At 43.6% G+C, this 27,045-nt stretch overlaps 1 protein-coding gene across 4 annotated transcripts in view; it reads left to right on the forward strand.

Moving 5' to 3' along the window:
- Positions 1–8,640: 8,640 nt before the first annotated feature.
- The window catches only part of LOC126475739 (phosphatidate phosphatase LPIN3), a 302,247-nt gene continuing 283,842 nt past the window's right edge, over positions 8,641–27,045 (forward strand). For all 4 annotated transcript variants that reach the window (XR_007586763.1, XM_050103489.1, XM_050103491.1 and 1 more), the window contains exon 1: positions 8,641–8,748. The gene's annotated coding sequence lies outside the window, so the exon portion shown is untranslated. The remainder of the gene's footprint in view (positions 8,749–27,045) is intronic.

The raw sequence follows: 27,045 nt of genomic DNA on the forward strand, positions 1-27,045 counted from the left end.
TAAAAAGAGCGAACGTCATTTTTCAGTTCTCGCCTATGGCGACAAAACACCTAGTAATGGCCCTGCCCCTTAAACGGCCCTGTTTTTCAGGTTGCTCATTATATGTACAGCCAGCAAAGGATATTGAATGTCATAGTGCATTTCAACATTTCTGGATGACGGTAAAGTAATAAATACGAGCTAATATTCTTTTATCACATAGATAAGAAAAATTCCGCCTTTTGCAACCGACCGTTTTATTTGTGTCTACTAAAAATGCCTCCCCTATTCATGTTAGGCATCTCCAGTAGTTTGTCCATTGAAGAAATCTATACTACATGCACCTAGTACATGTAGAACGCCGCACAGGTACATGAAAAGGACATATAAATGAATGTACGTGTAAAACACACAACTATATAGTTGCAAATAATTAGATAATTAAATGAGCTTCCAACAATCACACCAGCTCTATTATCAAAATATGTATAATTACATAATTTTCTTGTATATTATAGACCACTGAAGATGCATAGCACGAATGGGTGACACATGTTTGGTACACATAAATAAAATATTCGGTTGTAAAAGAAGGAACTTTTTCTTGTCTATATGATAAAGCATCACTGAAGCGGCAGCGTATTAGGAGGAATGACTGCATTTATTAAAAATATGGGCTACATACTCTCATATGGAGGAAGGCTGTCTGACGCATCATGTGCCTTGCAGAGAAGGTTAAGGTTCAAATGGCTCTGAGCACTATGGGACTTAACATCTGAGGTCATCAGTCCCTTAGAACTTAGAACTACTTAAACCTAACTAACCTAAGGACATCACACACATCCATGCCCGAGGCAGGATTCGAACCTGCGACCGCAGCAGTAGCGCGATTCCGGACCGAAGCGCCTAGAACGGCTCGGCCACCGCGGCCGACGAAGATTAAGGGATGTGCCGCAATCCCTTCTGTACATTACAGACCATTTTTGTTCTCATTGCTCTATCTTGACCAGACCAACTCCTAGAAGAAACGCACTTACTTTTCATAAGAAAATGTGATAAGTCCCGCGTACTGGGCACTGACTGCTGCTGCAGAAAAGCTGCCTCCCGATTGTTCCTGATAAATCTTGGTACGTTTCAGGTTTATTTTTGGTTCATGAAACCCAGACAAATTTATGAACGCAGGCTTCGTGCTGAGATACGCTGATGACGTCGTTGTTTTAGCTGAAAATGAATGTATTGAAGCTGCGTTAAGTAGAATAGATAAAAATAAGAGAAAAATAACACAAAAATAAACGAGTCTAAAATAAAGGTTATGATCTGTGCCAAAGGAAGGGAAGAAAATGGTTCAAATGGCTCTGAGCACTATGGGACTTAACTTCTGAGGTCATCAGTCCCCTAGAACTTAGAACTACTTAAACCTAAGTATCCTAGGGACATCACACACATCCATGCAAGAGGCAGGATTCGAACCTGCGACCGTAGCGGTCGCGCGGTTCCAGACTGTAGCACCTAGAACCGCTCGGCCACCACGGCTGGCCGGAAGGGAAGAGAAAGCTAGAATACATGTATACAACAAGCTATTGTAAGAAGCCGACTCATTTTCTTATTTAAGAAGCAACATCACGAGAAACTGAAGAATCAAAAAAGAAATAATAAACCGCAACAAAAAGTGTCTTCAGTGGAAAAATGGAGAAATTAATCACGAAAAGTAACAAGCTACCATTCAAAAAGATGTTCACAAAAGCCCACGTTTGGAATGCGGCGCTGTATGACTATGAGATCTGGACTCTAGGGACCGCATTAAGTAACAGATTGAAGTCTTTTGACAAGTGTTATTACAGGAATTTCCTGAACACGATCACAAATAACAAAGTCCTTAAAAGAATGGGAGAGGAGGTTACTGATCACGGTTGTAAAAAGAAGAGTTCAGATTTATTTATGTCATCAGCTGACACATGAGGACATTCTAAAGAAAATAATAGAGAGGTGTGTCAATGGGCATTAGAACTAGAAGAAGGTCACGACTGTAGTACACAGATTATATTATAAAAGATGTCGACTGCGGTTCCTACAGTAAGATGAAGAAGAAAGCAGAAAGACGTGAAGATTGGAGACTTGCTGCTATCGACGTTGCTGCCAATCAGACAGCTACCAACCAAACCTCGTATTCAGCACTAAAGGGAGGAAGGCTTGTAGACCACACTTCGGTTTCATGCCACCAAAAGTTACACGAATGTTGTCTTCTAGAAACGTCTCGCCAAAGAGATTCCTACGTAGTACTCAAAACTCAAGACGATAGCATGTTGTATCGTGTATTCCAACAAAGATGTGTGCAATAAAACGGAAAATGGCACGTACGACTAAGCACACAACAGATCAGAGCCCATGCAGAGTTTTTCAGCAATAAGTAGATCAATATAAATAATCTAAATAAAATTAAATTACAGTAAACCAAGGAACAATGTGTTCTAAAATAATGTAGGCTAGAAGAGAGTGTACCTGGACTGAAAAACTGCTTTGTCACAGTTCCACGCAAAGCTTCCACATCACCTGGGAAGTGAAGTAGGGTAATTAGTACAGGGCCCATCGATATTGTCTGTCATCCGAATGAGGCACGGAACTAGACCGTGGAGAAGGTTGGATGTGCCAGTGTCTGGTCACTGTGGATTGCTTAGTAGAGGTACCAGAATCATTCTACGTTAAAGGAACGAATAAAAAAATCAACGGTCTCACACTGTAGGGTAGCCGAAAGACCTTAGCCAGTAGTTCACACCAACATACGGGACTTCACAGTCCTCTGTTTTAGCAAAGATAACAAATATCTCCAAACTCTTCTACTTTAGGTTTGTAGTATTTCTGAAAATTGGAATGAAATTCATCAGTTCGCTGTACTGTGTTCTCTGAAAATAAATCACTTATTTGTGATACGCTAATAGTGACAAGCGAATGGAAAATCAATAAATAATGCTGAGCCACCGAAGGTGCTGTGGGGAGAATGAAGACATCGTTATTCAGAAATTCGTCCTCATTCCTGACGACAACAGAGTACAGATTCAGTCTTTGAATGATGATCGAACAAGTGACTTTTACTGACCACTAGACAACTGCACTGAAAATTAGAACCAACATATATTTCGTTTTATTTCTTTCATCCGTACCAGCGGCTTTCGCTACGGCCATAAGGAATCATGTGCTGGGAGATGGACGAGGGTGCAGCAAAGTACACATATTTATCCTTCAATTAGTCCGCAGTGTGAGATAGATATGCCTAGATACCACATTACAAATGTAGCCACACTGTATCATAGTCGCATTACAATAAGGAGACAAAAGTGATGGAATACCTCCTAACATCGTGTCCGACCTCCTTTTGCCCGGCTCGTGTCCGACCTCCTTTTGCCCGGCATAGTTAGCAACTCGACGTCCCATGGACTCAAGAAGTAATTCAAAGTCCCCTGCAGAAATACTGAGGCATGCCGCCTCTATAGCCCACCATAATTGCCAAACTGTTGTCGGTGCAGGATTTTGTTCACGAACTGACTTCTCAGTTATGTCCCTTAAATGTTCGATGGCATTCACATCGGGCGATCTGGATGACCGAATCATTCGCTCGAATCGTCCAGAATGTTTTTCAAACCAATCGCGAACCATTGTGGCCTGGTGACATAGCGCATTGTCATCCACTAGCATTTCATCGTTGTTTGGGAACATGAAGTCCATGAATGTCTCCATTTTTTTCATCATCTATCTTTTGAGTGGTTGGATGCGGCACTTCACGAATTCCTGTCCTGTGCCAACCTCTTCATCTCAGAGTAGCACTTGCAACCCACATCCTCAATTATCTGCTAGATGTATTCCAATCTCTATTTTCCTTTATAGTTTTTACTCTCTTAGACTTCCTCTAGTACAAAGGAAGTTATTACCTGATGTATTAACAGATGTCCTACCATCCTGTCCCTTCTTCTTGTCAGTGTTTTCCATATATTCCTTTCCTCTCCGATTCTGCGTAGAACCTCCTCATTCCTGACCTCATCAGTCCACCTAATTTTCAACATGAGTCTGTAGAACTACATCTCAAACTTCTCGATTCTCTTCAGTTCCGGTTTCCCCACAGTCCATGTTTCATTACCATCCAATGCTGTTCTCCAAACGCACATTCTCAAAAATTTCTTCCTCAAATTAATATCCGTGTTTGACACTAGTAGAATTGTCTTGGCACGAAAGTCCTTTTTGCCAGGTCCTCCTTGCTCCGTCCGTCATTGGTTATTTTGCTGCCTAGGTAGCAGAATTCATTCACTTCATATACTTTGTGACTATCAATTCTGATGTTAAGTGTCTTGCTATTCTCATTTCTGATACGTCTCGTCGCTTTTGTCTTTCTTCGATTTACTCGCTGTCCATATTCTGTACTCCGTAGACTGTACATTCCATTCAGGAGATCTTGTAATTTTTCTTCATTTTCACTGAGGACATCAATGTCATCAGCGAATCTTATCATTGATATCCTTTCACCTCGAATTTAAATTCCAGTACTGAACTTTTCTTTTACCTCAATTATTGCTTCTTCGAAATATAGATTGAACAGCAGGGCCGAAAGACTACGTCCCTGTCATACATCCTTTTTAATCCGAGCACTTCGTTCTTGGTCTTCCACTCTTATTATTCCCTCTTGACTCTTGACTCTTTCTACAGCTTACCCCTATTTTCCTCAGAATTTCAAGCATATTTCACCATTTGGCACCATCAAACGCTTTTTCCAGGTCGATAAATCCCGTGAATGTATCTTCATTTTTTACTATTGCTTCCATTATTAATCGCTACATCCGAACTGCCTCTGTGGTGCTTTTACCTTTCCTGAAACCAAACTCTTCATTTAACAGTGGAATTCCCATTACACTCTTAATGTTACCACTCTTGCTTTTAATTTCACCGAAATTTGTTTTGACTTCTCTATACGCTGAGTCAGACCTTCCAACAAACATTTCTTTTTCGATTTCTTTACATTTTCCATGGAGCCATTTCGCTTTAGCTTCGCTGGAGCTCCTGTTTATTTCAGCCCTAAGCGACTTGTATTTCTGTATTCCTGAATTTCTCTGAAGATTTTTGTACCTCCTTCTTTCATCGATCAACTGAAGTATTTCTTCTGTTATCGATGGTTTTTTCGCAGTTACCTTCTTCGTATCTATGTTTTTCTTTTCAGTTTCTGTGACTGCTCTTTCTGAAGACGTCCATTCCTCTTCAACTGAACTGGCTACTGAGCTATTCCTTATCGCATTATCTATAGCCTTATAGAGCTTCAAGCGTATCTCTTCATTGTTTAGTACTTCCGTGTACCACTCTAAGTAGCTGAACATAAACATTTCAGGTCAATGATCGGTTCAAATGGAGGAGGGGAGCCAGTCCATCCCATGTAAACACAGCCCACACCACAATAGCCACCACCAGCTTGCACAGTGCCTTGTTGACAACTTGGGTCCATGGCTTGGTGGGGTCTTCGCCACTCTCGAGCCCTGGTATCAACTCTTACCAAATCAAATCGGGACACATATGATCAGGCCACTTTTTTCCAGTCGTCTAGAATCCAAGTGATATGACCAGGAGCCGAGGAGAGACACTGCAGGCGATGCCGTGCTGTTATCAAAGGCACTCGCGTCGGTCGTCCGCTGCCATAGCAACCGCACTGTCATCGTACGTCCCCCAACAATTTATAGGATTACTTCCCGCAGTGTTGCTTGACAGTTGGTGCTGATAACTGTACGGAAAAACCGCTGCTATCGATCGTTTTAAGTGAAGGCCGTAGATCACTTTGTTGTCCGTGTGAGAGATAATGCCTAAAATCTGGCACTGTCGGCACAATCTTGACACTGTGGATCTGGGAATATTGAATTCCCAAACGATTTTCGAAATGGAATGTCCCATGCTACCATTCTGCGTTCAAAGTCTCTTAATTGACGTCGTGCGGTCATAATCACGTCGTAAACGTTTTCATACAAATCACCTGAGATGCCGGGAGATATCGGTTGTGGGCTTGCAACCAACTTGTATTCGTGCTACACACATTGCGCTTACACCTGGAGTTATGGTCTGGGGTGAGATTTGTACGGCAGCAGGAGCACTCTCGCGGTTATCTCACGGACCCTGACTGAAAATTTGTACGTCAGTCTAGTGAGTCGACCTACTGCACTGCCATTCCAGGGGTTTTTTTCCCAACAGGATAAAGGCCGCCAACACTCTACAGAGTGTCGACATGTTGCCTTGGCCTGCTCGATCACCAGATCCAATAGCGACTTCGTTGGATGACAACTCCAGCGCCCTCGACAAACAGCATTAACCATTTCTGTATTGACATACCAAGTGCATCAGGCTTGGAACTCCATCCTACAAACTAGCATCCGGCACCTGTACAACAGAAAGCTCGCACGTTTGCATGCTTGCAGTCAACATTCTGGCGGTTACACTGGTTATTAATGTACCAGTATTTCACTTTGCAGTGGCTTATCTCGCACTTACATTAACCTATGAGTCTGCAATGGTAATCACTTAAATACACTCCTGGAAATGGAAAAAAGAACACATTGACACCGGTGTGTCAGACCCACCATACTTGCTCCAGACACTGCGAGGGCTGTACAAGCAATGATCACACACACGGCACAGCGGACACAGCAGGAACCGCGGTGTTGGCCGTCGAATGGCGCTAGCTGCGCAGCATTTGTGCACCGCCGCCGTCAGTGTCAGCCAGTTTGCCGTGGCATACGGAGCTCCATCGCAGTCTTTAACACTGGTAGCATGCCGCGACAGCGTGGACGTGAACCGTATGTGCAGTTGACGGACTTTGAGCGAGGGCGTATAGTGGGCATGCGGGAGGCCGGGTGGACGTACCGCCGAATTGCTCAACACGCGAGGCGTGAGGTCTCCACAGTACATCGATGTTGTCGCCAGTGGTCGGCGGAAGGTGCACGTGCCCATCGACCTGGGACCGGACCGCAGCGACGCACGGATGCACGCCAAGACCGTAGGATCCTACGCAGTGCCGTAGGGGACCGCACCGCCACTTCCCAGCAAATTAGGGACACTGTTGCTCCTGGGGTATCGGCGAGGACCATTCGCAACCGTCTCCATGAAGCTGGGCTACGGTCCCGCACACCGTTAGGCCGTCTTCCGCTCACGCCCCAACATCGTGCAGCCCGCCTCCAGTGGTGTCGCGACAGGCGTGAATGGAGGGACGAATGGAGACGTGTCGTCTTCAGCGATGAGAGTCGCTTCTGCCTTGGTGCCAATGATGGTCGTATGCGTGTTTGGCGCCGTGCAGGTGAGCGCCACAATCAGGACTGCATACGACCGAGGCACACAGGGCCAACACCCGGCATCATGGTGTAGGGAGCGATCTCCTACACTGGCCGTACACCACTGGTGATCGTCAGGGGACACTGAATAGTGCACGGTACATCCAAACCGTCATCGAACCCATCGTTCTACCATTCCTAGACCGGCAACGGAACTTGCTGTTCCAACAGGACAATGCACGTCTGCATGTATCCCGTGCCACCCAACGTGCTCTAGAAGGTGTAAGTCAACTACCCTGGCCAGCTAGATCTCTGGATCTGTCCCCCATTGAGCATGTTTGGGACTGGATGAAGCGTCGTCTCACGCGGTCTGCACGTCCAGCACGAACGCTGGTCCAACTGAGGCGCCAGGTGGAAATGGCATGGCAAGCCGCGTTCCACAGGACTACATCCAGCATCTCTACGATCGTATCCATGGGAGAATAGCAGCCTGCATTGCTGCGAAAGGTGGATATACACTGTACTAGTGCCGACATTGTGCATGCTCTGTTGCCTGTGTCTATGTGCCTGTGGTTCTGTCAGTGTGATCATGTGATGTATCTGACCCCAGGAATGTGTCAATAAAGTTTCCCCTTCCTGGGACAATGAATTCACGGTGTTCTTATTTCAATTTCCAGGAGTGTATGTTACCTAAACAAATGAATTCCTGAAATTTCATTGCTCTACATTACTTTTTTTATGTAGCGATTTTTTCTGCCAGTGCGGTGTATGTTTGACTACAGTAAGCAGTTTCAGCTGTATAAAGGATACCGTAGTTATGAAGATATGAAAAAATTTTCGCAAGACAGACTAAGGTGGAGAGCTGCATCAAACCAGTCTTCAGACTGAATACTACAACAGCAGCTATATGTTTTCGGGATTGTAAATGCCACCAGGTAAGTGTATATTGTAACCGAATTTTTTAGTGGATGCTTGTTTGTTTCCTTTCTCCTTCCGAGACTACAGATCGATTACGAAGCGCCTCCTCCTGAATGTCTGGCGAGTCACGCCCCCCCTTGCTGTCGGCTGACTCCTTCTCAGAAGCGGCGCGAGTACAAAAACAAGTGATGTTTTCGCTGGCGCCGCTCCCGCTACGCAGTAGGCCGAGAGTTAGCTGTAAACACGCCACTTACGCGGCCGATCGCACTACGCGCCGAGTCGGTCCGTACGGCGCGAGGAACACGCCAGGTCCAGGGCCGTGACGTCAGGGGCGCCGATTGGCCGCTGCGGCAGCGCACGGCCCCGCGATTGGTCGGCGCGGGAGGCGTGTTCGCTCGGTTCCAAGGCCGGTCGCTGTCAATGAGCTGCGCGACGCTACATATATATATATGGCGGCGTATCGGCGCCGGGCGCCTAGTACGTCACTCTCAGTCGGTCTGGCAGGTCCGCGAGACAGTGCCAGCCACCCAGGGTCGCAGCTACCGCAGTCTTCGTGATAGCGCAGGTATGCAAAGCTTTCTCAAATATACCTCGTGGGACTGGCGGAAAAAGTCTTTTAGTTGTTAGCTGCATAACTCTCTTTCTGCATTAACATAGACATACACGGTGTCCCAGGAAGAATGGTTTATATATACGAATACGAAAAGGATGCTCATTTGAAGCAAAAAAACCTTCATATGGACATGTGCCCTAATCCGAATGCCTTCATATGGACATGTGCCCTAATCCGAATGGTTTTCGAGAAAGAACACATTTAATGTACATTTGTTTTAGGTCTAGTGCCACGCACGTGTACTTCTTATCCATGCAACTTTTTTGACGTTTTATTGTAGAGCAACATACATCATTGTTTTGAACTGCTTTGCTCGGGATTTCTTTCTGCCATAGGAATAGGAATGGACTTAAGTTTTAACCCTGTGGGACTCCCTCTCTCATTTCTTACCCTTCCAGCATTGTTCGAATTATTCACCACGGTGTTTTGCATTCGGTTTGTTAACTGTGATTCAAACCAGTTGTGTGCAAGGCCATCAGTTACATAAATAAATAACAATTTACATGAAACTCTTCTGGGTCTGGGCTCGCATTGTCAGTGTGTAAAACTTACGACTTTTCTGTCACTATTGTTGTAGGCGGCCTTCCTCAGGTTTCTATAAAAAAATTAAAAAAATAAACTAGCTGAGGAAGTCCACTCGCAATAGTGGTCGATACGTCGGAATTTTTACGTATTGTCAATGCGGTCACATACCCAGAATAATTTTATTGACTGTGACAATGGCCGCGGATGGTTACGTTTGCATACATTAAATATGTTACAGCTCGGAAACCATTCGGAGTGGAGCATATGTCAATATGAAGTTTCTTGCTTTAAATCAGCGTTCCTGTCATATCCCTGAATATTGACCATTTCTCCCGGGACACCCTGCGTAATAATCGAAAAGGTAACTTCCAACTTATTGCTTATTTATGTAAATTTGTTACAAAAACGTGAATGCGCTTATCTTTGCGTCCGCTCAGTTCAATATCGACCAGGAGAAGAAAAATTACGTGTGCCTCTCATTTCTCATTTATTTTAAGACAACTGAAACTGAGTTGGCAGCAGAGACAAAATTGCTCAGCTGAATACCTAATCGATAGTAAAGGATACCTGACGATGAAAATAAAGGTGGAAACGCTGCGTAAAACCACGAAACTAATCAATAAGAGTTACGTCGTAGAAGAGGGCAGGTGTGATACAACTTCTATTCTCTCACTTTAGTGTTCTGCCACCATCGACGAAAATATGCAAATCACGTGCCATATATTGTCCACATTTAACTGCTTTACACCTTAACCAGCCGAGGGCACCCCAAACGATGTTAAAAATCGCTATAATTCAACTATTAACGTAAAGAGATTTGGAAATGGTGATCTACGAAAAATACACAGCAGGTTTCTACATCTACAGGTATACTCTCCAAACCACTATGAAGTACATGATAGTGTACTTTCCATTATACCAGTTATTAGAGCTTCTTCCCATTCGATTCAAGTATGGAGCGCGCCAAGAATGATTTTAAAACGCCTCTTTGACCGCTATAATATCTATATGCATATTCCGCAAGACACCTTATTGTGTTTGGTTGTGGGTACTTTGTGTGCTATGTCACTATTCCCATTGCCTGGTCAGAATCCCGGATGGTGTGCAGGAAAAATGATTGTTAAGTCTCCGTGTAAGTTCAAATCTCTGTGATTTTACGTTCACGGTCGTCTCGCAAGTTATACGCTCACAGAATTTTAACAGTAGCCCGTATCGCGATGCACAATGCATCTTTTGCAACGTCTGCCACTAGAGTCGGACGAAGTTCTCAGAGACGCTTACGGATTCCCTAAATCAACCTGTGACGAAACGTGCTGCTCTTCTTTGGACCTTCTCTGCTTCCTGTATTATTCCTTCCTGATACAGATCCCGACTCAAGAGCAATATTTGAAGTATCGGTCGAAACACGGTTTTATAAGCTACCTCCTTTGTTGACAGATTACGTGAAGATTCTCCTAATGAATCTGTCTGGCATCTGCCTCTCACGCGGTTATTTTTACGTGATCGTTCCGCTTTAAACTAGTCCATAACTTTAAACTGGTCCGTTCACATACTCGCTGATATTTAGTGGATGTGACTGGGCCTTTCAGCCTTTTCATTTGCCGTATATTTCCACACAATAATCGCTTTACTCTTTAACTACTCGAGGGCACTCCAAACGACGCTAAACGTCTCTAAAGCTCCACTCTTTTCGTAACAAGGTACGGAAAGTATGATACACGAGGGCTGTCCAGAAAGTAAGTTACGATTGATCGCGAAATGAAAATCACAGTGAAAATCAGAAATGTTTCATTTGTAACAGTTAGCTACACCTTTCAGCTACTTCTCTACGTAGTCGCCGTTCTGACTCAGACATTCGTCGTAGCGTTGTACCAACTTTCCAATACCCTCATCATAGAAGGCAGCCGCCAGTGCTTTCCGCCAATTCTCTACGCTGGCCTAAAGCTCGTTGTCTGTGCCAAAATGTTGTCTTCATAGCCAGCGGTTCGTTTGAGCAGAGATGAAACTCAGTGGGAGACAATTACGGGCTGTATTGTGGGTAACCAAACATTTCCAATTGAAACGATGCAGGAACATCTTCATTGCCCCTGCAGAATGAGACGGAGAGTTGTCTTGAAGAAGAAACCGCACGACAGTTATGTTATGTTGGTTGCATAGCTTCAGGGGAAAATTCTCACCAGGCCCTCGTACTTGGCGGGAGACACTAGTTTCTATAACATCTTTACGCGCTCACTAAGAGCTCAGGAATGAAAAGAGCGACATAATTCTACCTAGAGTCATACTAGAGACACTGCCCAACACATCTTGGCACAGCTTTATCGGATTTTCATAGTCGTTTCCATTTCGCGACTGATCGTAACTTACTTTCTGGACAGCCCTCGTATATACGTATGAGGGGTAGGGAGGATATTGCTTTGAATGATCCCAATTTCATTTTGCGTTTTGAATCAGCTGCAACAACTACTGTAGTGTTGCACGGACTTCCGCGGGTACCTATCCACGAATGAGTCACATTCTAAAATTGCCATTTCTGAGATAACTAATTCGTGCAAATGCTTATGAATGGCACAATTTTTATTCAACGATCTAAAATTAAATGCCTCCTACGATTAAATTCAGGATAACCAAAGAATTATTCACAAAAATATTTTAAATCGTAAAAGAATAATGCTAGGTTGTCAGTGGAAATTAAAAATATATAATAGAAAATAATCACAACAGTTGAGAAAAACTTCTCAGATTGTAATAAAAGCAATTAGGAAAAATGCCAGTCAAATACACCTTATAATGGAAGAACAAAAATAAGCATAAAAAGGAACACAATATTTCCGATCACGCTCGGCAATTGTAAATCTGCAGTTTATAAAATGACAATTAGTGCTAGAAATGCGCTATTTTTTTCTAATAAATATGAGGCCTACATCCCATATTCCAGAACGGGGCAAGTAACCCAGATCGAGCTTGGAATATTCTCTCATGACCGACTATAAGTTAAAATGTTAAGTTTTGTTCCACCAGACAAAGAGACAGCGGCATAGAGAGTCCCATCTTTCTTCGCAGTACACACTGAGCATAGCAAAACAAAAGTCAATAGGGAAGTCTTTATCGACTTATCTACTTCTTCTTTGTACATCTAGCATTTTTTCTTGTATCGATTGGGAAACGAAAAACTTATTTCGGTGCTTAATCCACACAGTGGTAATTTTTCAGTGGCAGGCAATGGAGCCTATTGATATTCAAAGTTGTTCTCTGTCATCCAATTTCTTCTTTTTTTATTTCTGCGGTGCGTCGTAATGAAAATTATGTAAAAAGTTATGAAACAGCCATTACTACTACCAGTAGTTGAATTTATCCTCATTTTTCATCTACGACAACTTTCCGTAAACTCTCTCTCTATATGAACACACACACACACACACACACACAAAGCGCTCAGACTCCTTTAGCAGCCAGAAGTTGTTTGAGACAGAGTAGTAGGAGGGAACGCTGCCAACAGACTGCGCAACTCTTACGCGGCGGCGTGCCGCATCAGTAACCCAAGTGCCATGAATCGAATGCCCCGGAGCATAGGCAACCCCCCAGACGGGCGTGTCAGGCGCCGCGCGTATCGATTACGTCTCAGGCGCCACAACCATTCGGCGCCGGCGTACGAAACTGATACTGCGGGAAATCCATAACAGACTTACGTGGTGTGTGTAACTGTCGTGTAGTAAAGCTGTTTCTGGTCGCAGATGTGCAACAAAATTACTTTCTGCCAACACATATTTCTCATGTTTTCATTATTTATGAGTTCGTTTGCACCTTAACATACTCACGAATATTCCGCTTTTAGAGGTCTGTTTATAAAAGATTTTTAACTTGTGTAAGTTCGTAGTATTTCACGGCCAGTAGAATGCCGACTTACATAGTCGCCCTGAGAACGACCACTCCAATATCGGTCGAAACGTGAGCATTTGACTAATTTTAGTGTTTCATACTGATGGGGCCTAGTACCCAAAATGATTCTATTCAAGTTCTTTAACTTAAATAAATTCGACTTCTACTCATGGAGAAACCTGATTGACACTTGGTAGAAAAAAAAATTTAATTTAGTCCCAATTGAAGTGTGACAGTGCACGCCATATACTGCTTGAGATATGTGGTTGCTAAAAATAGCCAGTGAATGGTCGAAATCGGTCACAGTTAAAAGTGCGTTACTGTGATTGTGCCTACAGGAAATAATAAAAATATATGAGTAATGAAAATAGACATGTATATTCATTAATACATTTAGTTAACGGATTTCTTCCACTGATGACCTCATCTCACCCATAAAATATTTTCAAAAAGAAGTGAACTATTAAACATATTAATCGAAGGAAGACGTTTCTTGTAGATAGTTTCACTTCTGACCGTGTTCACTCTTTCATAGTTTTGTAGTAACTTACCTTTCTAGGAAACAAGTGCTTTGCAAACCGTATACCTGTGCAATTCTTTTACCATTCAGTCGTTCTCTCTACACTTTCTTGTATTTTAATGCGAATTTTAAACAGCTTTAATCGCAAATAATTGCACATCATATGATATACTTTCTCTTTTAAGGAACAGTACTTCGCATTCCATTGCTCTTTCACGAGTTTCTTACATTTTCGCAGTTACTCACCAGTATGGGAAAGGAAGAGGGAACCCTGATGTGAGAAAGAATAGAAAAATCAGTGAGATCTGGCAGAAAGGATAAACGTCAGAGCGGATATCATTGTATGTGAAGTAGCGTTGGGACAGGATATGAAGTGTGTATAGGTGCAGGATCGGGGAATGTGCTGTTGGGTCAGCAGCATTCTGGGGTTATTTACTCTAGATAAGGGGGGTGGGGGTGGGGGGGGGGGGGAGCGATAAAATTGCTCGAATGTTGTTTACATAAGGTAGCTAAGGTAGATGGAGATGTTCACTGTGGCTGCAGGAATTTGATGAGCTGGTTCCGACAGCTTTTCATAATGGATGAACAGAGAGAAGAATTTGATAATTTGGTATCAGGTAACGGATATCTTCCGCCTTTCTTTGCAAGAGGCGATGCATTGGAGACGACGAAGAGAATACCAGCGCACGGATATCCGACCTGCTTTCTGGGTGGACTGGCGACTTTCTAGCAAATATATCCTCAACATAAACAAATGCAACATACTGCGAATATATAGGCGAAAACTCACTTCACTGTATGAGTACAAGATTGTCAAGCAATCGCTGGTAATATGCAAACGTGCGGAATGATTTGAAGTGCAACGACGGCATAAAACTAGCCATAGGAAAGGCATAAGGCAGATTCATTGTGATAATCCTCAGGAATTGTAGTGGACCAACGAAGGGAAAGAGATTGCTCACAAAATCCTCGTTCGACTTGTACTTCAGTGATGCTCCTCAGTATGTGACTCTCACAAGGTAGATTTGACAGAGAAGATCCAAAGGAGAGCAGCGCGACTCGTGACAGGTTCATTTAGTGAACGCGAATCCAGTTTCAGTGGTAGATGCTACAAGAGAGCCAATGCGCTTCACGATGTGGTTTAATGTTAAAATTACGAGGGAATGGATACCTAGAACAGCCAGTCAACATACTGGTTCTACGTTCTACATAAACCCTCTGATAAGTATCCTCACACCACTGTATAATGCGAAACTGACTGCTAGATGTCACTAGAGGCGAGGAGTATTGTGTTGTCAGTAAGGAAGCGGTAACAGGAGAATGACTCGGTTACCAGAGGACAGTGACTTTGAACGAGGACTATTCATCTAACAAATTTACCAGTGACATTTAAACTAAAGCTCCACGAGTCGACTGTCGGTGATGTGATTGAGAAGCTAAACCGAGACCAGGCAGTCTAATGTACTGAGGGCAGAGACTGTGGAGCACTGCGGAGTGTGGCTGTGAATAAATCGCATGAAATCGGCAAATGGAATCACTCGTGAGTACCAAAGTGTTACCAGAAGTCCAGCTAGCACAATGACTGTGCAGTAAATCAGTGGAGCGACTCTTCATAAGCCACACACTCCTGTAATTAATGCTAAGCGTTGCTTGATGTGGTGGCAAGAGCGACGGCAATTGAATGGAAGAGGTGGGGTTTGGCGAATGCCTGGAGAATAACTTCTGTCACGTGTAGTGCCATCAGTGAAGTATGGGGAAGGTCGTGTTACGGTGTGGGGTTGTTTTTCGTGGCTAGCGTGTGACCCTTCCCCCCCCCCCCCCCTTTCCTGTTGCGCTCTAGAAAACACCAAATACGGAAATATATGAACGCATTTTACAGCACAGTGTACTACCTATAGCAGTGGAACAGTTCTGAGATGATGACTATATCAGCATGACAACACGCCCTCCCGTAAATCAGCACCTGTGAGGCAATGGTTTGTGGACAATAAAATTCCCGAAATGGACTGCCCTTTCCAGAGTCCCGACTTCAACACCACTGAAAACGTTTGAGGAGACAGAACTTCGGCTTCGCTTCAGACCTTCTCTGATTTCGGCTCTTGAAGAAGAATGGGCTGCCATTCGTCCACAGCCTTTCAGAAACCTCTTTGAAAGTGTCCCCAGCAGAGTTCATGCGGTCGTAAATGAGAAGGGTGGACACATCCCACGTTAACCTCCCTAAATAGATGTCTAGATTCTTTTTATCGCATAGTGTGTCTCGCGAAAACATCATGGAGGTAAAATTAGAGCCATCAGTCTTGTTTGAGAGACTTGACAGCTGCCTTTCTTCCAGCACTCCATTCGCGACTAGTACTGGGAACCGGAGAAGCGACAGTGCTGCACGATGTACCCGCTGTCACACTCTGTAACGTGGTTTCTGAGTGCAGGTGTAGATGTAGACTGGAGATGTAGACGAGCCGAGAGGCGAGAACATAGGGATTACTGGAGCTCGACACGGTCGGTGTGCGCCTGTGTGAGGCAGTGAAAGCCGCCAAGGACGCGGGCCGGCTGTTTGTTTACTGGAGCCCAGAACCCAACCTGCCAGCGGTACGGAGCGCTCCGTCAAGGACTCGCGCCCGAGGTCGCCCAGTCGTAAGATCGGTCTGTATCCGCGCCGAGCCCCCTGCGTTGCTGCGGGGACCTCTCATTGGCTGAGGCGGCGCTCGGCGACCACGAGGACTTATCTCCTTTGCCGAATTTTGCTAACGCCAGAAATTAGTTGCATTGCTGCATATACTCGCCTCTAGGCAGAGGCCGTCGGTTTTAACGAGAACTTATCAGACGCGTAAGTCCTTGCTTGCACGATTGCTGTCTCGGTGGCCGTGGTGGTCTAGCGGGTAGAGCACTAAACTCCAGCTCTGTAGGTCCTGAGTTCAGTTCCAGATTTAGAGGGGGGTGAGGGAGTTTCTTGTTTCAGTCCCTCCAGAACTACCAGCACTGCCTGCCACCAAATGAATACCGAGGATCTTTCCCGGGGCTAAAAGGCAGTCCGGGCCACGGGCCCGACACTCTCCCCCTCCTAGTTCCGTGGCAAAGAAAGTTGCACCCTACCTGTAGTCAGGACAATAGCGCGGTCTTAGCTTGCCTAAGAGACTACACCTTACAGTACTGTCTCGTGTTGCTCGCTGGTTACTGGGTACGTGCATGGGTACAAATCCAAAGGTACATCTTTCAATTCCCAGTCAGTCACGTTGTGTGTTTGTTTTGCTTATCGCTTCTTTCACCCATACCAACACCCCTTAATATGAAAAATGGCAAACTGTATCGAGGTTCGGATTCCACGTTTCATTGTAGGCTTCCCTATAACTGGTCGGCTTGCTCAGTTCAAAGTTGGGAGGAGAGCTATAGACTAACGCCTAGTAAATCAAACCAGCAATCGAATTGAGGACAAATTTACTTTTTTACCTCTCTTAGCGGCCATGAAGATAATAACTAGGCAACCGTAAGCTTGTTCGTAGGTGTAAGAGCAGTCATCCTCCCGAAACGCGTTCTTGACTGGAATGAGACGACGCTTTTTCATGGTACAATAAAAGATATCCTCTGCCACCCACCTCCCAGTGACTTACATGGCGTAGTTGTAGACTTAATTGTAGTTTTAGATAAAATAATGGAAGGCAGATTGAAGGACTATAGGACATCTTTGTAACAATTGTGGACTAAAGAAAGTATATCGTTAATTTCAGATGCAATAAGATTGGCAAGTACAGAGGTACCTCATAATTCACAACTAATAGTAAACTAGCGACTCGCCCCACTGGCTGGGCGACTTCTCTGGCGAAGCAGTAGTAAATTATATACATAAACCTTCCTCGTGAATCAGTCTATCAGTGGAAACTGTATCAAAATTTCTGGGGTAGCATTCACATAATGACAGAAAAATGCGGCGGTCGAAATTAATTTGTGAATAAATCAGAAAGGCGGGTAAGTGTTAACAAGGACATAAGGCAGAGTTACAGGACGTAAGACAGAGTTACAGCTTATCACCGCAGTCCTTCAAGTAGTACAACAAAGAAGCAATGAAGGGAGTGAAAGAAAGCATCGGAAGAGGATCTGAAGTGCAAGGATAAGGGTTAGCAATGCTAAGATTTGCAGACAACATAACCATTCTAGTTGGCTGTAAAGGTTAGTAAACCTTCTGAAAGGAAGGAACTACCCAGAACGACTCATGTACAGGGTGATCACAATAAAACTATACAAAACAAAAACGTCTGAACAGTCTTGAAGGCCCAATGGTACCGAACGGCCGTAGCGTCATCCTCAGCCCTTAAGAGTCACCGCATGTGGATGTGGAAGGGAATGTGATCAGCACACAGCTCTCCCGGTTATTATCAGTTTTCGTCACAGGCGGCGCTACTTCTCAATCAATAGCTCCTCAACTGGCCTCATAAGCGCTGAGTACACCCCACTTGCCAACTGCACTCGGCACGGTGACCCACCCATGTGCTAGCCAAGCCTAACAGCGCTTAACTTCGTCGATCTGACGGGAACCGGTGTTACCACTGCGGAAAGGCCGTTGGCAAAAAAAACTGCCCAGGAATGTATTTCATGCATCCTAAGAAAGGCAACCCAACATACATCACCAGCTTACTCCCTACAAGGCAGGTGATACAAGTTGCATTGCCTGTCTTAAGACGCTTGAAATGTATTTCTGGACAGATTTATTTTGGTCATTTTGTATAACAAAAGCAATGGCGAAGGTGTTAAGGTAAAAGGCAAAGTTCCACATTCTGACCGTATACGGGCCAATCAGGCTCGTCCTATCGCTGTGACATCCTCATTAGATGAAAAGAGCCCCCAAACTTAGTGGATATTCTTTGGGTATGATACTTTTTTCTCTGTGTCAATAAATGTGTAAAATTATATGAAACTCTACGTAAGCGAAAGATTAAGGGAAGATACCAGAAATAGGTTAGCATAGCCAAGAAAATTTTCTTCAATAACATAGCATTTGAAAGTTTAAGAATAAAGAACTGAGAACATGTGAAATGTGGTGCTGCAGAAGAATATTACAGATTATCTGCGCGTATAAATTACGAAATGAATCAGCACTAAAAAGAACGGGTGGGGGAACAAGCCTCCAGAAAAAGGAATAGATTATCGGGGCATCTAGGAATAGTTAGCCTGGATCTGGAAAGAGCAGTAGAGGGGAAACATAGCAGGGATGGATACCATCTGGAACACACCACACAGATTACATGACAATGTTGTCGGGCCTGCTGATTGGCATGCCTGGAAATCCAAAGGTCGTGGGATCGAATCCCGAGAGAAATTTTTCAGTCTGTCATTAACCTAGCCTCCACCTCTCAACGACGTGAGCATTTACCAGGAGCGACACGTGGATCGGATTTCACGTTAAGCCCAAGGTCCCCTTCTTCTGAGAGAATTATTGGGGTCGGTTAGCGACACCTAAATCATTGGGACGAATGACTTGTACCAGGCGGCTGGGCCAGGCGGAATTATTTTTATTGTAGAGGATGTCGAGCGTTGCAGTTAGGTAGAGATGAAAAGATTAGGACAAGGTAGGGAAATACGGAGAACAGCACCAAACAAGTGAAAATGCTTTACGTTAAAGAAAATGAAGGCGTTAAAGCAAGAGTTAATAAGATCAAAACAGCGCACTACCTCACTACCGATATCTCTAATCAATATCCCTCAATTCTAAACTTAGACACTACTCTACAGTAATTCGCTCAGCAACACTTTATGCCTCAGACTCCAAACAAAAATTCGATGGTGACAACACACTGGAAATCACGGAAAGTAAAATACTAAGGAAAATTTGGGGCCAGAGACCAAACGCAATACAGAAGACCTCTTAATAGTGAACATTATATGCATATTGAAAAAAAATTGCAGACATAATTATGAAAAGAGAATGGCTTTCTGTCGCAACAGACTGACAAACACTGTTCATTTATTTGGCAAATTTAAAAGGGAAGGGACTAAGACGAGATCCTAATTACTTCATAAGTTATTGAGGAACGACTGCCACTGAAAGAGAAATTACTAGATTCCAAAGGCTTTGACGAAAAACCCAACAAGAATGGAGCCGCGAGGGCAGAAGAAAGAAGAGACAAACATATAGAAATTATGAGAAAAATATCGAAGAAAATATAATAGTAGTCCACAGTGGCTCATACGTAAAGGAAGAAAAAAAAGGAAGAAAAAGAAGAAGAAGAAGAAGAAGAAGAGATCCGCTGAAAACGCCTTCTGGCGGCTTCCGGCGCCCTTTGTCTGTGAAAGGCCATATTGCTCCAGTGAATGCAGGCACAATAGTATCATGAAACATACGCTGCCCTTTATCCTTTCAGAAACAAACGCTGTAGCAGTATTAAACTAGAGAAGCCTGGCAACTCTTCATATGGGGAAAAATGAGATACACGTGATAAGAGGGTAGCATATTCACCGAGCTTCAAAACTTGGACATCTGGAACAGGGAGCTAAATCAGTCAGAATTTAGTGAGCACATCTATTGTATTCGAACACAAAAAGAAAAAGTCTCGAGAAAAGACGGTTCATTGTCAGGGTGTGCAGAAACCAACAGACATGGTTGTCAGAGAGATGAAGTCATGATCTTAAAACTATGTCAGCTGATAGACTGCAAGCAATTACTACTACTATTTTCTTCTGCAACCATTCCATAATCGCATTTCTCGCGAAGAATTACACTGATCCACTTCTGGTCGACACGAGTCATTTCTTTCTTATATCAAACGCGAAAATTGGACTGCCTTTAATATGATTCCAGGAAGGTAGATGATGGCGATTTCTTTAAGCTGTTCGCTCTTCTCAGGATCGAAACAACATCAAATCACTCCCTTCGTGCATGTCAATACTGAAGTTTTTCGCAGAAATGAAGACACTTGCACAGGATGGTCCAGCTTGGAGAGCTGCATCAAGCCAGTCTACGAAATGAAGACGACGAAAACAGCTACATGTGACACTCCGGTAATATTGTGCTTGCTGCGATTAAAATAAACTTCAAAAAATAAATCGTAAACAAGCACCACTATTTGGTTTACGTCACATTTCTTTGCCATCTGTCTCGTACAGCTTAAAGGGAGAGTTCTCAATGTCGGCGATAAGAGTTGGCGACCTTTAAGAGCGGCAATTTATAGTTGGGATTTGGACGATCGTATCATTTTCATGTAATAATCGAAAACTTGACGGAGAAGTATGTAATTTCCTTCTCTTAGTAGAGATGGAAAGAAAATACATGGAAGTAATTATATCACTGCCGTTTGTCCACAGTGAACTTGCGCAGATTTCTTCTAATCACAGCGCGAGCGATTCAGTTGGGTTTTCTTCCTCTTCACATCATTCAAACACTAAGAATGCGTTGTGTGGAGTTCTTGTGAAACAGTTTTCAGCGACGGCGCTGTCTGACGTCTTTACGCTACATTCAGTAACCGTGACGAAGACGGCAAATGATGCTACTGATGACGTCACGGTTAGCGATAATCTCGCCAGGTGTTTGTTCTCATTCTTGAAAACAACGCTATCAGCGGTGGTCGTATTTATCGTTTTTATCTGAGACTGTGCGGCGAGTGGTTAGAACGCAGTTCCAACATCTACCGCTAGAGGGCTGCAGAGTGGCCTTTCGCGCGTTGCCTGGCTGTATTCCGTCACTTCACTGCCAAGTTAGTTACGGTTGTTGTGAAATCAGGGCAGGTTAGAGAACATTTTTCCACGCAAGCGAGATATTATATGGCACCCTGCCTAGCTCCATTCCCGCTCCGCTAGGAAATTATTTACCTTTACTTGGACTCTTGTTTTGGATCTTTGAAATATAAAACTAAATCTGTAGAAATGTTTTTTTTTTTCTTTCGAAACGCGTACTACAACAGAAATAAACTTATTAATTTTGTTCCAGCGCTAAATATTAAAAGAAGGAATCATTTCCATTTAATGTACATCTTAAGCTCCTTAAAATCTTTCAATGAAAGCAGAAAGTCAGACCTATTGTACAGCTCTAGGTTCAGTAAAAATAAGCAGAGAGGAAAAAATGAAAACAAAAAATTGGTTTTTTTTTTAGTTTAATAATGAAACTTTGTACAATCGTAGTTTACAGTGTGGACTTCAGTCGAAAAAGCGGAAAAGAAATACAAAAAAATATCGCCCAATTTTACGAGTATACTGACGTGTCCAATGTAAGAAAATGTTTAGCTGTGCAAGTTATATTTCTAGAAAACTCACCACCAAGTAGCTAAATTTCATAAAATTGATATAGGCGATATTTTATGTATACAGCTGAAAAGCAAAACACAAAATTGTGTTTGACACGAAAGTGAAGTATTCCATTAACAAAGTCATGTGCAGACGGCACACAACCACAAATTGTAACATGTTAAGATAGGCCTTGGGTGAAATTTGAGCCCTACTAGAAGGGGACTTAATCGAAAAGTTTGTATTTCATATAAATTTATACTAACCAATAGGACAATATTTCATACTGAAAGTCAGTGACAGCTCGTAAGAACTCGCTCACCAGTTGTGTCGCCAACAGCTCTTTGACGGATCCATGTTTGCGCGAATGTTTTTCCTTCTATTGACGTACACATTAATTATGGTACACACTGTATACAAATTTTGCGAGTGCATACTGTTTCAGAGTCTTGAGCTGCTCCAAGCACGTATCTTTCGTGCAGTTCAAAATGGTTCAAATGGCTCTGAACACTATGGGACTTAGCTTCTGAGGTCATCAGTCCCCTATAACTTAGAACTACTTAAACCTAACTAACCTACGGACATCACACACATCCATGCCCGAGGCGTGATTTGAACCTGCGACCGTAGCGGTCGCGCGGTTCCAGACTGAAGCGCCTAGAACCGCTCGGCCACTCCGGCCGGCTTTCGTGCAGTTAGAGTTGATGAAGGACAAGAGATATGCTTTTGTTTCAGATAAATTTTATTTATAAGCGGAGCTGCGCAAAACATCCAGAAATAATACGCATTTCTTACAGGAGGTACATCAAAATGTTACCTTGGAGCTACGCACTTTCACAGTGGTAATTCCTAAGTAGAGAATGAATCCACAGGGAGACAGTGCTGTGAAAGGGAACATGCGGTTCTTCTGGAACAAAATAAGAGAAGAATTCTTAGTTGGGAACTAAAAAAAAAAAGGCCGGAGTGGCCGAGCGGTTCTAGGCGTTACAGTCTGGAACCGCGCGACCGCTACTGTCGCAGGTTCGAATCCTGCCTCGGGCATGGATATATGTGATGTCCTTAGGTTAGTTGGGTTTAAGTAGTTCTAAGTTCTAGCGGACTGATGACCTCAGAAGTTAAGTCCCATAGTGCTCAGAGCCATTTTTGAACTAAAAAAAAAGAGTGTAAAATAAAAGCAGCTACACTCAAATAGCTTAAGGAATTCCAGCTGCTATGTTCAGAGGCTGCCTTCAATATAAGGTTGCTTTCACACGGGCACAACTATTACAAGCGACATTTATGTGGATCATAGTTGTCACAAAAACCCATTGCGACAGCCCCTTACACACTCTCACTTCATTTGATGCTCTTCAGTACGCCTTGTGGCTGACGATAAAATGGAGAGTTACCTGTATGCTAAATAGTATATTACTTCTTATGTGTAACGTTCAATATAATATAGTTATCACTAGCGCCCCGTCCCAACTTCACACCGGTTGCACTAAGTTTTTCTGGCCTGACGACTTGTCTGGCGTAATGGTAATAGATTATATACATAACCTTATCCATGAATCAATTTATCTGTTAGTGCAAACCGTATCAAAATCTCTACAGTAGTCCCTCACATTAGCCTTCACGTACAGAAAGAAAAACGCAACGGAGAACTTAAATTCCCAACATGTAATGATAAATACGTGTAGATTCCGGTCAAGTTTCAATGCTCTATGTCTATGGAGTTGCAGTGGCTGTCAAATTTACTGATTTTCCCACCAGATTCCGCCTCTCCTGCAGTTGACAACTTGTAGCTCCCATCATTGCTTCAGGATGTCATTCCAAGCCCCAATTAAATAAGGAACATATAACAATACATTATTATACACTGATCATTACTACAATTATAAATTAAACACACAAACCTCCCTCGTGAATCATTGTGTCTATTAGTGAAAACTGTAGCAAAATCCCTGAGTAGTTTCTGCATACAGGCACACCAAAACGTAGATTCTGTTAATACTAACCAATCACTATTACATTAATCACAAAAAAGTCCGCCCCGGTAGCTGAGTGGTGCCGGCACGGTAGCTCAGCGTGTTCGGTCAGAGGACTGCTCTGTAATAAAAAACTGAGTTAATCGATCATCAACGAACTTCATCGGATGTCTTACGACGTCCGCCCCGAGCAGATACAACGAACAAAAGCGAACAAAATGAGATTTAAAAAAAAGGGGGAAGCGCGACAGACTGGCAATCCTAAGGGCCCGGTTTCGATTCCCGGCTGGGTCGGAGATTTTCTCCGCTCAGGAACTGGATGTTGTGTTGTCCTAATCATCATTTCATCCCCATCGACGCGCAAGTCGCCAAAGTGGCGTCAAATCGAAAGACTTGCACCAGGCGAGCGGTCTACCTGACGGGAGACCTTCGTCACACGCCATTATTAAATTATTAAATCACAAAAAAACCACCAATAAAATAAGCTGGTGCGACTCTTTACGGAACATACATTGTATATTAAGGCAGGAATATGACTCCTTCTCGGAAAGGAATAGAAAAAAAGTACTCACATCATTGAAACTTTTTTATTTTCCATGTAGTCTTCTAGTAGATTAATGCACTTGGTCCAACGATGTTCTAATGCCTTGATCTCATCTTGAAAATGAGTTTCCTCCAGGCCTGCAAAATAGTTGTCGACTCCGGCCATTAATTCTTCGTCTGAAGTCAATCTTCGACAACCAAGAAAAATTTTCAGTTTTGGGAAGAGATGGATGTCTGACGGAGCCATATCAGTTGAATAAGGCGGGTTCGACAACAATTCATACCTTAGTTTGTGTAATTTTGCCATGGCGACGGCACATGTGTGAGGGCGCTCATTGCCTTGATGGAAGATAACTTTCTTCCTTGCTAAACCTGGCCTTTTTTCGCGTATCTTTTGTTGCAATTTGTCCTGAAAGTTAGCTTGGTATTCTCCAGTAATTGTTCGCCGAGTGGGGAGATAATCAACGATCAGAACCCCATTCGCATCCCAGAACACTGATGGCATGACCTTTCCCACCGAAGGAATTGTCTTTGCTTCCTTTGTTGGCGGAGAATCAGCAGGTTTCACTGCTTTGACTGTTGTTCTGTCCCTGGAATATAGTAGCACACCCAAGTTTCATCTGTGGTCACAAACAGGCGCAAAATATCTTGTTCGTTTCCCTAAAATGGGCCAAACATTGTTCCGATATGTGCATTCTCATGAGTTTTTGATCCAGCGTCAAGAGTCATGGCAGCACCCATCTTGTAAATAATCTTTTCATTTCTAATTCTCCAGTTAAAATCTGATATACCCTGATGACATCTGGCAAGCGTGTGCAATTTCATGCACATTCAATCGGCGATCCACCGTGACCATTTTGGCACTTTTGCAATGATTTCTGGAGTAGTAACACATCTTGGCCGACCACTGCGTGGATCATCATTTCCCGACCAAATTAAATTCATTTGTCCACTTGGTAACAGTTGAATATGAAGGAGCAGAGTCCCCAGTGTATTCTGGAAATCAGTATGAATGTCCTTTGCTTTCATACCTCTCTTTATTAAGTAAAAAATGGTTCAAATGGCTCTGAGCACTATGGGACTTAACTGCTGAGGTCATCAGTCCCCTAGAACTTAGGACTACTTAAACCTAACTAACCTAAGGACATCACACACACCCATGCCCGAGGCAGGATTCGAACCTGCGACCGTAGTGGTCGCGCGGTTCCAGACTGCAGCGCCTAGAACCGCTCGACCACACCGGCCGGCTTTTATGAAGTAATTAATCACTGCTCGAATGTCGATTTTTTCCACCTTCGCAAATTATTACGCGGGAACGGCAACAGAGCCACGTCACCGCCACAGCTCTCTTCCAAGAGCACTGACGTGAGACGTGTTTGCAGGCAACAGTCCAATGAATATCACGTGAACAACTCGTTGCGCTAGCGCTGACCTCTCGTGGTGAATCCGAGAACTTTCCAAACTACCCTCGTATTACGTTTTATGGTCGGAAATATTGAGTCCATAAACAAAACTGATGACAGTAGTGGTTTCGGAATTCAAAATAAACTTATAACTCCACATAAACAAAAGCATGTTGGTCTGACTGCGAATGCAGCACTGCATTAGAAAGTACGAAGAGTTCTAGCTCATCTCCTTTTCAGAAGAGTATACCCCATTAAAGCAATAACAACTCTTAATTAATTGTCACTTGTAGTTACTGTGGTGTCACCGCCAGACACCACACTTGCTAGGTGGTAGCCTTTAAATCGGCCGCGGTCCATTAGTATACGTCGGACCCGCGTGTCGCCACTGTCAGTGATTGCAGACCGAGCGCCACCACACGGCAGGTCTAGAGAGACTTACTAGCACTCGCCCCAGTTGTACAGCCGACTTTGCTAGGAAAGGTTCACTGAAAAATACGCTCTCATTTGCCGAGACGATAGTTGCCATAGCCTTCAGCTACGTCATTTGCTACGACCTAGCAAGGCGCCATAGCATTTGATACTTAGTATTGTGAAGCTTGTACAGTAACGAGAGATGTTCACCAATTGTGGATTAAAGTTAAGTATTACAGCAACTGCGTCCGTTTTCTACGTTCTCATTTCCTTGTAATGTTCCAGACCTCGCGCCAGTCAGCGTGTAATTAAACGCGTGCCTTTCGGCCTCCTCTAGCAACACAGTGTTGGCTCTTCTGCCAACACTTCAGTTACAACTTACAGCATTTCGCTCAGATTTTTCAGACTCCTTACTAATATCAACCGGCCGGCGATGAGCCATTTATCGTTATACCTCAATGTCTCTGATCACGACCATCTATGAGCAGAGAAGTCCCTTTAGCGCTCGAAATCAGCAGATAAATTACAGTTCAAACCAGCCTTCGTTACCGGTTTTGCAAATTTAAAACTGTCAGATTTCTCGCCATTAATTATCGTCATAAACCCCTGGATTAACCCCTCCAACCATATCGGCCGAAATATCCTATCGCGTGTAAGCGCCTAACTATCCTAACAAAAGCACTTCGTGATCGGCCGACTGAAACATCATTCACGGGCGTCTAGCGTACGCGGAAGGCTTTCTACACCGAAGTGACAAAAGTCATGGGATAGTGATATGTATGAATACAAATGGCGG

This window comes from Schistocerca serialis, chromosome 1 (genome assembly GCF_023864345.2).
Source record: "Schistocerca serialis cubense isolate TAMUIC-IGC-003099 chromosome 1, iqSchSeri2.2, whole genome shotgun sequence".
Taxonomy (NCBI): Eukaryota; Metazoa; Arthropoda; class Insecta; order Orthoptera; family Acrididae; genus Schistocerca; species Schistocerca serialis.